We start from the raw sequence: 15,434 nt of genomic DNA, 5'->3' as shown, positions 1-15,434 counted from the left end.
TGATGCCGCGTGGCCCGGGCCGACGCAGCGCAGCCAGGCTACACAGGCAGGTAGCGTCTGTGTGCGTGCCAGCCAGCGCCTGCCTGATCAGCTGATGATGACGCTGCACGCTGCTGCACACAGGTGCAGTTGCTGCTGTACTGCAGCTTGCCGCCTTCTCAGCCCACCAGGTAGAAGCACAAGATAACGAACGGTTGATATGCAGACTTTGTCATCATTATTTCAAGGAAACTAATTCAGGACAAAGACGCCGAAAGGTAGGATGCTTCTGAAAACTGATTTTATGTTTGGTCCTGCCCCGAACGTCACTAGACCACCAGGGAAGATCATGTGTAAGGGGAGAGGTGGTGACAGGGCCGAGGGGAGGTTAGGTGAGACCGAGGGGAAATGTGACAGGGGGCGGGGCGAAGTGCGACAAGGGGCGGGATGAGGTGCAGAAAGGGGCGGGGTGAGGGCGTGAAAGGGGCTGGGGTGACTCCAGGACCAGGTTTGGGGAACACTGAGCTAACAAACACTCAAAATTCTGAGGCAATTACACAGAAACTTTTCATAAAGCTGCATATTTATTTTTTTATTTTATAAAATAGAAATGCCAGAAAATTGCTTTTATCTGAGCTTAATTAAATTATTTGTTTCTTTTTCTTTGGGGGAGGAGGAAAATCTTAGTTTTCCACACTGGGGAAGAAAGAAGGGTAAAGGGGGAGGAGAGGACAATCCACTCATACTCCACAGCTCCTCCAACCACTCACTTGTCTCATTCCCTTCCTGGCTCCTTTATCTCCTACTATTCCTCTGTCCCCCTCCCTTGTATCCCTTACTTACTCTCCCTTCCTTCTATTTTCTCACTCAACCTCCCACCCTAGACTTCCACAGCACCACATGTTCCTCCTTAACTGTCAAGGCTGGTGCCACACCTTGTCCTGCATGATATAAAGTACACACTCTGGGATGGAAGGTGCGGAATGACAAAGTGCTGCCGTTATGATAAGAAGATGCCAGAACCACTGAGCAGCAGCCATTACTGAGCAGCAGCCACCAAGGTCACTGCTGATTTTCCTGCCCTTGGTCTACTGCAGCAGTTCCAAGTGGATTACCTGAAATATTTTAACTGCTTTCCATAGTTGTTGCTGTTCCCACATTTCCTGAGTTTCATTATCATCTTGGCTTTCCTCACTTTCTTCGTCATTTTCCAAAGATGCTATGGGAAATTTAAGAGTCTATAATATTTATAAACAGACTAGCAAAACAAGAATTCCACAAGATATACTAAACACAACATTTTTAGCTACACACAAGATCTGCACCATGTTGACAGGAAGCTCTAGAACGAGGGGGCATAGGATGAAGGGAAAATAGGGTAGACTCAGAAGTAACTTGAGGAAATACTACTTCACAGAAAGGGTGGTGAAATTTGTGGCACAGCCTTCCGGTGGAAGTGCAGGAGACAAAAACAGCTGGATAGGTAGGGCCTTAAAAAGTGGAAGATAAAGGATTTAAAAAAATATATATTTATATCCCACATTATCCCAAGCAAACTCTGGTTCAATGTGGTTTACATTTGAAAACATAGTGAGACAGAATAATAGAGTTCATTACCATCACTGCAGCAAGTAGATGGATGTGTCTGAAACATTTAACAAAGTTGAGATTAGCATATATGTTTATTTAGATTTGATAAACCGCTCTAACTGCCAGGGCAGAGCACAGCAGTGTACAGAGTCAAGAACTTAAATACATAAAGAAACAAACAAAACTTCAAAAATTTGATAGGAAAGGGGTACATTCATGCAAAAGAAGGTACAAGAATACATATACCAAACTGCATTTGAAAGACTGTCCTGCAATGATGCAACATGTTCAGAAATTTAAATCAGGCGCAGATGCTGTTCAAAAATACCATCTTGGAAGCCCAGGTCAAATATATTCCATGTATTAAAAAAGGAGGAAGGAAGACCAAATGACAGCCAACATGGTTAAAAGTAAGGTGAAAGAAGCTATTAGAGCTAAAAGAAAATCCTTAAGAATATGGAAGAAGGATCTGATTGAAAATAACAGGAAACAGCATAAGGAATGGCAAGTCAAATGCAAAGCGCTGATAAGGAAGGCAAAGAGACTTTGAAAAGAAGATTGTACTGGAGGCAATACATAGTAAAAACTTTTTTTTTAAGGTATATTAAAAACAAGAAGCCGGCAAAAGGATCGGTTGGACTGCTAAATGACTGAGGGTAAAAGAGATACTCAGGGAAGACAAGATAATAGCGGAAAGATTAAACAAATTCTTTGCTTAGATTCTCATCTAGGAAGATGTGGGAGAGATACCAGTGCCAGAAATGGTATTCAATGCTGAAGTGTCAGAGAAACTGAATCATGTCTCTGTAAACCTGGAAGATGTAATGGAGCAATATCACAAATTGAAGAGTAGCAAGTCACCTAGACCAGATGGCATACATCCCAGAGTATTCATAGAATTGAAAAATGAACTTCCAGAACCGTTCTTAGTAATATGTAATTTATCTTTAAAATAAAAGCAAAGCATTGGAAGACTGGAGGATGGCCAATGCAATGCTGATTTTTAAAAAGGGTTCCAGGATGTTGAGTCTCTCAATTGAAAGGAAGCTCTAGAATGAGGGGGCATAGGATGAAGGGAAAATAGGGTAGACTCAGAAGTAACTTGAGGAAATACTACTTCACAGAAAGGGTGGTGAAATTTGTGGCACAGCCTTCCGGTGGAAGTGCAGGAGACAAAAACAGTATCTTAATTCAAGAGAGCTTGGGACATGCACATAGGATCTGTAAGAGAGTGATAGGGAGAGTTGATGGCAAGGATGGGCAAACTGGACAGGCCACATAGTCTTTCTCTACCTACATTTTTCTATGTTTAACATCAGATTTGTCATCTTCAAGTTTGCATCAACCCCCCCCCCCCCAAGCCATAGTCTGTCTCCAGTGGTATCTCTTGACAATATCTGAGTGGCATTTGCAACAGTGGGGTAAGCTAAATTTGTGGCGGGGGGAGGAGTCTAAATGACATTTCCATACATAACCCCGTCCCCCCTCCACTTTTACATTAGCAATCTTCTAATATAGGTTTTCATGATATCTACAATGAAGATGCATGTCTGTATACTAAGTTCCTATTTTAGATTAAAGGAATCGCTTAATATATACACAGGTTTGTTACTCCTTTAATTACAAATAGAAGGATATTAATTTACCTTCTCTCCCTTAAATTTGTTCATCATCTTATTAGAGGCTTTTCTGTTTCCCCCACTTCAAAAGGGAGTAGGAAGCCATACTCTTTGTCTATACTCTATATGGATTTATCCCTTCCTGCGTATTTGCAGGAATTGTTACCAAAAAGAGATACAAGCCAGCGGGTATATCCAAATCGGGTAGTCCGTAGGGCATTTAAGAGAGCGTCTAATGCTGAACGGCAATGGCTGTTTGTGAAGGGTGCTAAAATGGAGGATTCTGGACTTACTTGTATTCTTCCTTATGTTCTATGCACCAATGTAGTGAGAAATATCATTAATAAGCATTGGGTCCTTTTAGGCAATCACTCAGTGTTTTAGCAGGCACCTCGTTTCTCTTACCGCAGGTGTCCTAATTTGGGAGAAAGGTTGAAATCTGAGAGAACATCAGGAAGTAGTGGCGAAGTTGGCTATTATAAGTGCAGTGGTTGCAGGTACTGTGAGTTAGCAATTGTAACACACTGGGTTGAAATTCCTAATCAAAATGATACTTGTACATTTTACCTTACTTCTAGGACAGATAGTGACTCCTCTTTTGTAGTATACACTATAGTCTGCCCTTGTGGGCTAATGTACGTAGGTCAAACTGTGAAAAAAATCAACATCTTGCGCAGCATCTGAGCAATACTGAGTATTGCTAAAAGTTGAGTCCCCCCTAGTTGAACATTGGATTAGTGCCAAACATGATTTAACTGATGTTTAAATTTCTGGTTTTGGTTAAGTTTGATTTGAGTAAGGGGGGTAATGTATTGCAAAAGATGACTCAAGTAGAACAATGTATTGTATATGTGATTGGAAAACAGTGACCCGTACAGGACTTAACAAGGATGGACTGGTTTATAAACGGGCTCGCTTCTGGTCAAAGATTTTCTATGCTTTGCGCATGTACCGCGTTCTCTGAGGCGCCATTTCTCCAGCAGTCGGTTGGAACTCCATCTGAGCAAAGCCAAAAATATATTAAAAATTTTGATAGGTATCTTTTTGGGTGGACGTACTACTATTACTACTATTTAGCATTTCTATAGCGCTACACGGTGTATGCAGCGCTGCACAAACAGCCATGCATATGACATACATTCTGGATACACAGTTCCCAGCAGAGCTGAAGTGGTGTCTGTTAGGGTGGAGAAACAAAAGGGGCCAGAAATGGCAGAAGCGGCTAAAAAGACTATGTTTGGCAGCCGCAAAGTTGGAGATTGTCACTCACTGGATACAACGAGTAGGACCCACTATCCAGGACTGGAAAATGAGACTTAAGAACATAGTAGGCCGAAATGTATGCAGTTACGAGGAAGTGACGTCACCTTCCGACATGGCTGCCTAACCCCGGAGCTCCGTCTCCTAAAACCCACTTGCAGCGAACAACAGCGATCTTCAGCACCACTAAAGTGGGAAAAAGCGACGTGAACACCCCCACACAAAAATCGCCATGAGCAAAGCGACCTCCACCCGAAAAACGGATGCAGAAAAGTGGGAGAAAAGCGCGGGGGGAAGGGCAGCACAATGCCACGAGTCTCCTGAGCGGGCCTCAATGCCTGATTCGGACTCGGCCCTATCCCTGGCAGAATCGCACCCCCCGCCAGCAAAAAAAGGTATTTTGGGTGAGCTCCGAAAATTCCTGTCCAATATCCAGGACGAAATAAAACAGTCCAAGGAAGAGATTGGAGCGGATGGACACGCTGAGTACTGAATTGCGGGAGCTGGGGGGCAGGGTGGAGGAGGCTGAACTGAAGCTCGATGAGCATGCGGAAAACCTGCACAGACACACACAATTGATTCAGGGGCTTGAGAAACACAATGCCGACCTGGAATTCTAAGCTAGACGACCGGGAAAACAGGGGCAGGAGGAATAACCTCCGCTTCCGCGGCGTCCCAGAAGGGGGAGAGACTGAAGATGTGCCTCGGATCGTGCAGATCTTGTGCACCACCCTGATTGGCCCCGAAGCAGGTGAAGCGCTGGAGGAACTGGATAGAGCGCACCGTGCCTTGGGAGCGCGGAAAGAACAGCAAGCACGGGATATAATAGTGCGGTTCCACAAGTATGAAGCTAAAGAGCGGATTCTGGCGTGGGCCCAGAAAGTGCAAGACCTGGAGTATGGAGGGGCAAAAATTTCGGTATATCACCTACACCCTCCAACAGCGGCGACAGATGAAACCGGCCCTGGACATTCTGGTTAAAAATCAGGTGCAGTACAGATGGGGCTTCCCATTCTCCCTGAACTTTGTGTTGAAGGGAAACAAATGTAGAGTACAATCTTTATTGGAGGCCTGGGAAGCGCTGTTTAAAGAAGGCTTGGTGACGTCGCAGAATCCACCTGGGGCAGTGGCCCCCACCACTAGAGCCAAACTGCAAAAGTGGAAGCGGGTACCAGAGGCTACCAGGCGCATCACCCCGAAGCGTTGAGAGGACTTGGCGGAGAAGGTTTGGCTGCAGAACATTCATGTTTTATTGTGACTGATGCAGAGATGTGGTTTCCACTATTCCTGTTCATGCAGGCAAGCAGTTGGAATGTTTGAGTTTGGTTAAACTGTTATGTCTATGATGCCCAGATTGGAGAGTTAAGTGGGCAAGAGGGGCGAAAGGGGAAGAAGTGTGTTTGTGTATGTTACATGGGATGGTTTGTGGTTCGGATGGGGGTGTAAGGGGGGAGTGAACAAGGCTGGACTAAAGGGAAACTGATGGAAGTGCTGACTAAAACTTAAAGGGAGGGGGAGGGGGGGTTGGGGTGACATTGAAGAGGTGAGTCATTTCCTTGATTCCCATTTGGAGGGAATAGACCTCTGGGTGGTGTTACTGTTTGGGGTAGGGAGGGGTTTCAGGAAGGAGGGGGGATAGAGGGGAGGGTGGGGGTAGAAGGGAGATGGTACGAACCAGGGGCAAGAGGGGACCCAATAGAAAGGGCAATGGGATTTGCCTTCACCGCAGGAATGTTTTGGAATAATGCTACAATTATAACTTAAGAAATGACCACAGACTTAAAGATATTATCCTATAATGTTAAAGGCCTGAATATGCCACAGAAGAGACAGAAACGATTTAAAGAGTTGCAACAGCATAAACCCCATGTAGTCTTAGTGCAAGAAACCCATCTACGACGGAAACATGAGAGGCTTCTTTCTCATCCTGGTTACCCTCTGACCTATTTTGCCTCCCCCGAGGGATCCAGGACAGATGGAGTGGCGATACTGATGCATTCTTCCCTGGCTGTGCAAGTGATAAAGGTAAAGGGGGACTCGGGAGGGCGTTTTCTTTTTTTACACCTTACAGTAGATCAGGTGGAGTTCACTATAGCATCTATATACACCCCAAATACAGGACAGGTGGACTTCTTTGTCAAGGTTAAAAATGCCTTGTCTACATTTGCCCAGGGAACCTTAGTGGGGGGGGGGGGGGGACTTTAATGCAGTCATGCACCCAAAAATAGATCGCTCGGGGGCCCATACTACAGTGGACAAAAAAGAGTCACAAGTGTTGGAGTCCCTAGCCTACTCGTTGGGTGTTTTGGACATATGGAGATTGACACACATGAAAGACAGGGATTACACATTTTATTCGGCAGTACATGGCTCTTACTCACGCATTGACTACATTTTCTTAGACACAACCCTGGTGGAGTGGGGGCCAGACGCTGAAATTGGAAGTGCGACCCTATGTGACCATTCCCCAATCTGGGTGGTGGTATCAAAAATAAAGGTAGAACACAAGGACAGGAGATGGATGCTTAATACCATTGTGCTGCAGGATATGGAGGTGACAGAGGGGTAGAGGAAAATACTAAGGGAATATATGGAGTTTAACATAGAATCTGGACCCAACCTTAACGTGGTATGGGATGCAATGAAAGCGGTTACCAGGGGCTATTTCCTGAAAGTAGCTAGCACACGCTCTCTAGTATGTAAAGCACAGATCAAGGGGTGCTTGGACAGCATACAAAGGCTGGAGGCCCAACATACAGTGGTGGAAATAAGTATTTGATCCCTTGCTGATTTTGTAAGTTTGCCCACTGACAAAGACATGAGCAGCCCATAATTGAAGGGTAGGTTATTGGTAACAGTGAGAGATAGCACATCACAAATTAAATCCGGAAAATCACATTGTGGAAAGTATATGAATTTATTTGCATTCTGCAGAGGGAAATAAGTATTTAATCCCTCTGGCAAACAAGACCTAATACTTGGTGGCAAAACCCTTGTTGGCAAGCACAGCGGTCAGATGTCTTCTGTAGTTGATGATGAGGTTTGCACACATGTCAGGAGGAATTTTGGTCCACTCCTCTTTGCAGATCATCTCTAAATCATTAAGAGTTCTGGGCTGTCGCTTGGCAACTCGCAGCTTCAGCTCCCTCCATAAGTTTTCAATGGGATTAAGGTCTGGTGACTGGCTAGGCCACTCCATGACCCTAATGTGCTTCTTCCTGAGCCACTCCTTTGTTGCCTTGGCTGTATGTTTTGGGTCATTGTCGTGCTGGAAGACCCAGCCACGACCCATTTTTAAGGCCCTGGCGGAGGGAAGGAGGTTGTCACTCAGAATTGTACGGTACATGGCCCCATCCATTCTCCCATTGATGCGGTGAAGTAGTCCTGTGCCCTTAGCAGAGAAACACCCCCAAAACATAACATTTCCACCTCCATGCTTGACAGTGGGGACGGTGTTCTTTGGGTCATAGGCAGCATTTCTCTTCCTCCAAACACGGCGAGTTGAGTTCATGCCAAAGAGCTCAATTTTTGTCTCATCTGACCACAGCACCTTCTCCCAATCACTCTCGGCATCATCCAGGTGTTCACTGGCAAACTTCAGACGGGCCGTCACATGTGCCTTCCGGAGCAGGGGGACCTTGCGGGCACTGCAGGATTGCAATCCGTTATGTCGTAATGTGTTACCAATGGTTTTCGTGGTGACAGTGGTCCCAGCTGCCTTGAGATCATTGACAAGTTCCCCCCTTGTAGTTGTAGGCTGATTTCTAACCTTCCTCATGATCAAGGATACCCCACGAGGTGAGATTTTGCGTGGAGCCCCAGATCTTTGTCGATTGACAGTCATTTTGTACTTCTTCCATTTTCTTACTATGGCACCAACAGTTGTCTCCTTCTCGCCCAGCGTCTTACTGATGGTTTTGTAGCCCATTCCAGCCTTGTGCAGGTGTATGATCTTGTCCCTGACATCCTTAGACAGCTCCTTGCTCTTGGCCATTTTGTAGAGGTTAGAGTCTGACTGATTCACTGAGTCTGTGGACAGGTGTCTTTCATACAGGTGACCATTGCCGACAGCTGTCTGTCATGCAGGTAACGAGTTGATTTGGAGCATCTACCTGGTCTGTAGGGGCCAGATCTCTTACTGGTTGGTGGGGGATCAAATACTTATTTCCCTCTGCAGAATGCAAATAAATTCATATACTTTCCACAATGTGATTTTCCGGATTTAATTTGTGATGTGCTATCTCTCACTGTTACCAATAACCTACCCTTCAATTATGGGCTGCTCATGTCTTTGTCAGTGGGCAAACTTACAAAATCAGCAAGGGATCAAATACTTATTTCCACCACTGTAAGATTAGCAGGTCTCCCCAGATCTTACAAGAGCTGAGCGGGCAGAGGTTGTTGCTTGACTCCATTTATTCTGAACAGCTTAGCCACTTACATAGCCGACAACGGGTGGGCTCGTATGAATTCGCAAACAAGGCGGGGCGCATTCTGGCCATAAGGTTGTGGCGACGGAAAGTGGATCGCACCATCACACAGGTGCGAGATGGTAAGGGAGACCTGGTGCGTAGTTCTGAGCAAATACGGAGACGTTTCAGGGAATTTTATCAGGCCCTATATGACCAGGAGATAAACCCGTCCAAGGATTCTATTGCAGACTACCTGGCAGACAGTGATCTCTCCCCACTGACTTTACAACAACAGGCCCAACTAGACAAACCTGTCACTCCGTTGGAGATACAGGAGGCTATCCGTAGCTTGCCGTCTTGTAAGTCCCCGGGGCTGGATGGACTCCCCAATGAATTTTATAAAGATTTGCCGCCGAATTGGCGCCACTCTTGGCAGATTTATTTAATCAGGTGGGGAAGGGAGAACTTGGCTGGCTGACTGTCTCTCTTACACGTATGCTCAGGCTGGTCTGACCTTCAAGACCGTGTCACAGCTCACAGTGTTAAGAGCCATGGCAATTTCAATAGCCCATTTCTGCTCTGCGTCTATTGAAGACATTTGTAAGGCGGCTACATGGTCTTTTATCCACACCTTCACTGCTCACTACTGTCTGAAGCAGCATTCTAGGCAGGATCTTTTTACTACTTACAAATCAACTCCTCCCTCTTTTCCACCAGCCTCACTATCTAGTTGCTGAAAATTCATGTATGTTGTGAGCCTGGTCCTACATGTGAGAATATATGCCTGATTGTCCTCAGAGAAAGCGAAGTTACTTACCTGTAGCAGGTGTTTCTGAGGACAGCAGGCATATATTTTCACATCCCTCCTGCTTCTCCTTGGAGTTGTCTTCTTGATGTACTGCTGGTACACTTTGTCAGGTGGGAAGGCACTTGTGCATGTGCGGTGGGGGCGCTGCCTCAAAGATTTAAAGTGACAGTGCACTTGGCAGTGTCCACACCAGGCCCCGTGGATGACATCACCCACATGTGAGAATATATGCTTGCTGTCCTCGGAGAACACCTGCTACACGTAAGTAACTTAGCTTTGCCCCAGGTACATAATAAGTACCTGTATATAATATGACTGCTTTGATTGTAACCACATGCAGTATATCAAATCTCATTCCACAACTTCCCTAAACTACTACTACTTAACATTTCTAAAGCGCTACTGGGGTTACGCAGCGCTGTACAGTTTAACAAAGAAGGACAGTCCCTGCTCAAAGTAGCTTACAATCTAATGGACAAAATGTGGAGACAATCAAATTGGGGCAGTCTAGGTTTCCTGAATAGAAGTATAATGGTTAGGTGCTGAAGGCGACATTGAAGAGGTGGGCTTTGAGCAAGGATTTGAAGATGGGCAGGGAGGGGGCTTGGCGTATGGGCTCAGGAAGTTTATTCCAAGCATAGGGAGAGGCGAGGCAGAAAAGGTGGAGCCTGGAATTGGCGGTGGTGGAGAAGGGTGCAGAGAAGGAGGAATTTGTCCTGTGAGCGGAGGTTTCGGATAGGAGCGTAAGGGGAGATAAGGTTAGAGAGGTAATGAGGGGTTGCAGATTGAGTGCATTTGTAGGTTAGTAGGAGAAGCTTGAACTGGATGCAGTACCTGATCAGAAGCCAGTGAAGTGACTTCTTTTCTCTTCTTCCACCAGGTCATTATCTTTCTCCTTTTCTGAGGTCCATAATTTCTTTCTCTCTCTCTCTCCCCTCCACCTCCATGAGCAGCGATACAAACTTGGTGGTGAGCAGCACCAAGCTCTTCTCATGATTTATGGGGCTTGCCTCTTACATGATGGTTTCTTTGCAGACTATTAGCGGGGTGGTTTGCCATTGCGTATACATCGGTGAAACTGTATATCATCCAACTTATTCTACATTAATATACATCCATGTACCTCATAGGTCCTTGCTCACATCCAGTATTTTAGGCCACAAAGTTATGTGAAAGAGATTAGCCAACTGCCACCCCCCCCCCCATGCACGATCTGAGACATCAGAAGTGGTTGCCCCCAAAAGACTACACTATGGCAGTGACAACTTCTGAAGTTCCCTCCTTAGGTGGGTCTCATGCAAGAGCAGGGCATCATCATGAAACATTTGTTATGGTAGTTTAACCTCCAAACATTAGGTAACTATTCAAAACATTTGTAAAGATTACTTATGTCCAAAGTCTCTGCTTCAGCATACTGTTTGCCCCCCCCCCCCCAAGTGCTGTACAACACTCACACGCCAAGCTCTTTTACACACACTTTATACACCTTGGCTTATTGTTTGAAGGGGTGCCAAGTGCCCTTTTCATCTGCATTGTTGCCACATCTTTGCTCCAGTATCACCTCCTAAAGGTTTCTAGTAAATGTCCTGTACCACTGCCTCTATTCCTTTCACCTGATCCACTCTCCTAATGGCACCCTTTTTTGTTCTCAATATCACTTATTTCATCTAGTAATCCTGATATTTCTTTTCTTGGCTGTCGGCCTACACTTTTAGGCCTGTCAATGATTCTGCCTGCTCCTCTGTCTTAGTCTTGACTTCCTCTATGTGCGCAACCAGCTTGCAATAACCATGGTCTCCTCTCTTGGCTGTAAATTCATCTGTTGGGACTGTTGCAGACCTTGAAGCATACAGCAATTCATATTTTAGGTAGGGCACACAAATATGATCATGTCATACCACTTGAGTTATCATTGGTTATCTATGCACAAAGTTATTAAAAGCTGTTAAATCTCAAGAGGATAGTGAAAAATTGCAAGAGGATCTTATGAGATCGGCCATCCAAATGGCAGATAGCATTTAATGTGAGCAACTGCAGAGTGATGCATGTGGGAAAGAGGAACCCAAACTATAGCTACGTGACCCAAGGTTCCACATTAGGAGTCACCGCCCAGGAAAAGGATCTAGGTGTCGTTGGTGATATGTTGAAACCCTATTCTCAATGCACAGCGACAGCTAAGAAAGTAAATAAAATGTTAGGAATTATTAGGAAAGGAATGGAAATAATGCCATTGTATCACTCCATGGTGTTATTGCTCCTCAAATACGGTATGCCGGTCTGGTCACTGCATCTCAGAGATATAGTGGAATTAGAAAAGGTACAGAGAACAGTACCGAAAATGATAAAGGGGATGGGTCGACTTCCCTATGAGGAAAGGCTAAAGTGGCTAGGTTTCTTCAGCTTGTAGAAGAGATGGCTGAGGGGAGATATCATAGAGGTCTATAAAATACCTAGTGAAGTGAAATGGGTAGACGTGAATCAATGGTTTACTCTTTCCAAAAATACTAAGCTACTAAGTTGTTAATTTAAAACAAATTAGAGAAAATATTTCTTCACTCAACGTGTAATTAAACTCTGGAATTAATTTCCAGAGAATGTTTTAAGAGTAGTTAGCTTAGCAGGGTTTAATAAAGGTTTGGATAATTTCATTAAAGAAAAGTCTAAACTGAGTCTTCTTGTGCCTATTAGCTGTACTTTATAGTGTAGTATAGTAACTATAACATAGCCCCCCTTAAATGTTAGCCTATGGAACTGTAACAGAGACTTTAAATGCTAAGAAAATTCCTTTGCTAAGTGACCAGACTAACTTAAAATAAAATCTCTGTGATTACCTATTTAATTCTGTCTACTTTTCTCCAAGTTTAAAAACAATTTTCCAGCAAATCCTTACCAATGAAGATCTCTCTCTCTCTCTCTGGAAGTCTTCTCGCAGTACCTCTTCTGGACTACAGCTTGTTGGATAGCAGGTTCTTTGCCACAACCACTTAATTTCCCTGTTCTGTTCGGGCTGACCATTCTCCCAGTTATTTTTTTCTGCTGTCTAGATATCGTTATTCTCAACAACAGATCTGTCAAATCATCAAGCTTTACATAAATAATGCACAATACATGCCTTCTAGATTTCCCTCTGATGCACACTCTTCCTCACCCTATTATGATCTCCCGATTAGATTACTGTGACTTCATCTATGCAGGCTGTACTAGATCCCAACTTAAACGTCTCCAAACTCTGTATTAGTCAGATGTATGATTTCTCTGCCACGGAAAAAGGCCAGATCACATCATGCTGTTATTTAAATGTGTTCGTTGGCTCCCTCTTCCATATCATATTTACTTCAAAATTCTTTGTTTAGCGCACAGAGCCTTTTATTATGGCTTTCCTTTAGATCCCTGCAATCTTTAGATTCTTACCGTTTGGTAATGCCAGCCCCAAACAAGCTCATTTAGAGTCCACCAGACAATCTGCATTTCATTTTCTTGCCACCAAGCTGTGGAATAACCTCCCTCCTTTCCTCTGTCTGGGGTGAGAATGTCATTCAAGAAATTCAAAATTCATCTGAAAACGCATTTTTTTCATTCAGTCTTTTGGTTGCTGTGACTCGGATGGTTTGTCTAATCATTGCGTATGTAATCACTGTTTTATGATTTTATATCTGTGAAGTGTATATGTGCTCTGTGTACCTATCTTATCTGAATCTTGTGTTCTTTTCTGATTTTATGCTTTTTTTGTTGTTTAATATTTAATATATACTTGATATATCGCTTATCTGAACAAGCGATATATCAAGTGTATATTAAACATAAACTTGATTAGTTTTAATCCAGTTCATCACTGACATCCACACGCAGGCTTCTCAGTTTGAGACTCCTGCGTAGGATGGTATCAAAAGCTTTGCTGAAATTCAAGGATCTAGATACAGTGCATGTCCTTTGTCTTATCTGGTCAGCAAATCATAGAAATGGTGCCAAACAAATGTGATGATCTGCCTCTAGTCTAGCATTTACTATGAGTCTTCAAAATAATTCAGAGAAACAGACTTTTGGATAATTAAGTCAGGGTTAAATGATCACTGTGGGGCAAATTTTAAAATTGTCTACCTAGCTGCATAGTCTTGTACACAGGTACATACAGGGATGAGAAAATACTCGGCACCCTTCTGTAGTGTATGCAGCAGATGAATCCAGGAACTGGTGGGTTGTGTCAGCTCCTCCTTCACTTCAGTATGGACAAATCTCTCTTGTCATCCCCCTTCTACTACTACTATTTAACATTTCTAGAGCACTACAAAGTGTACGCAGCGCTGTACAAACACAGAAGAAAGACAGTCCCTGCTCAAAGAGCTTACAATCTAATAGACAAAAAGTAAAGCATTTACATTTAAAATATTTAAGCAGTCAAGCACAAGAGAACAGTCACAGAAGGACTGAAGATGTTGAAGGGTGGTCAGTGTGATTAGGTGTAACTCTGGTTGGAGTAGTGGGAGAAGGTGATAGAAGGATTCGTTCCTTTTCTCTCGCGGCACCTTATGCCTGGAATAAACTTCCTGAGCCTGTACGTCTAGCTCCATCTCTATCTGTTTTCAAATCTATGCTGAAAACCCACCTTTTCACTGCTGCTTTTGGCTCCTAGCCACTACTCATTTGCCTCCCCCCTTGTTCCTTCTCACCCAGTACTTCCCTCGCTCTTAATTGTCTTGTCTGTCTGTATTATTTTAGATTGTAAGCTCTATTGAGCAGGGACTGTCTCTCTGTCAGGTGTTCAGCGCTGCGTGCGTCTGGTAGCGCTATACAAATGCTAATAATAATAATAGTAATATCTCCAGCAGGTGGTAGATGGTATCTCTGTAGCTCCTGGATTTGTCTCTTGGACCTGCTCCTGAGCCTTTTGGCCAGTTGAGCTTAGGGGGTATTTGGGCTCTAACTTTAGGGGCATACCTGGTGTCCTGGGTCCCTGCCTCACCCCATGGTCCCTTTCCTCCCAGAGTTTGGGCTGTTGTTTGGACTGTAGCCTTCCTCACTAACCCCCCCCCCCCCCCGAAAAAAACAAACAAACAAAAAACAGACCTCATGTTTGCTGCTGGTATCAGCTGTTAAAAAAACGAGAGCGATTTGGGCCACAGGCTCTGCAGCTGCAACAGGGCAGCAGGTTGCTAAGAGGAGCCTTGGGGGACAGCGTTTCTGGAGTCGCTGTGTGTGTGTGTAGCCTGCTGAGCCGGTTTGGTTTCAGGCTTGCCTGGGAGGTCCCGCTGTCGGCATGAAGTCTGCATGTCTTCAGTGTGTGTATTTTTTCTGCCATTGGGGGACGCGCGGTATTGGTGGCAGAGGCCACCATAGGAGGCTTATGTTGTGAGCAAGTGTTGGCGGCAGTGGGGACATGTGTTGCCGGGTGCACAAAGCCACAGGCAATCACAAGGGATTTCTTTCTCCTGAGCGGGATGCCTGCTTTGAGGTGTCGGGTGCGCATACCATTTTCTTTTGGCGCCTCCTGATGCGGCTCCCGCTTTCTGGCTGTTGGCTGTGTTGGTGGGTTTACCTCTGCTATGAGGACCCCTTCAGGTTTTGTACCGACTTCTCCTGATTCGGGGGAATTGTTTTGTGCCAGATTTCATTGTCCTTTTTCTCCATGTCCACTGATTGAAGTGGCTTTTGCCTCCTCAGCATTTGTGTGTAGCCCGCCCCTTTTGAGGGTTTCTTCGGGTACAGTAATGGCTTTGCTACCCTCTGCAGTAGATCCAGTGTTCCAGGAGAGGCGACTGGGTGCCGTGT

The 15,434-nt window shown here is 44.7% G+C and overlaps 1 protein-coding gene across 1 annotated transcript in view; it reads left to right on the top strand.

Annotated features, from left to right (window-relative positions):
• Positions 1–88: 88 nt before the first annotated feature.
• The window catches only part of UBXN2A (UBX domain protein 2A), a 123,233-nt gene continuing 107,887 nt past the window's right edge, over positions 89–15,434 (top strand). Inside the window, exon 1 of the mRNA XM_030198806.1 lies at positions 89–257. The gene's annotated coding sequence lies outside the window, so the exon portion shown is untranslated. The remainder of the gene's footprint in view (positions 258–15,434) is intronic.

Source organism: Microcaecilia unicolor, chromosome 3 (genome assembly GCF_901765095.1).
Source record: "Microcaecilia unicolor chromosome 3, aMicUni1.1, whole genome shotgun sequence".
NCBI lineage: Eukaryota > Metazoa > Chordata > Amphibia > Gymnophiona > Siphonopidae > Microcaecilia > Microcaecilia unicolor.
Note: the sequence above shows the minus strand (reverse complement) of the source record. Positions and strands in the feature narration are given on the sequence as shown.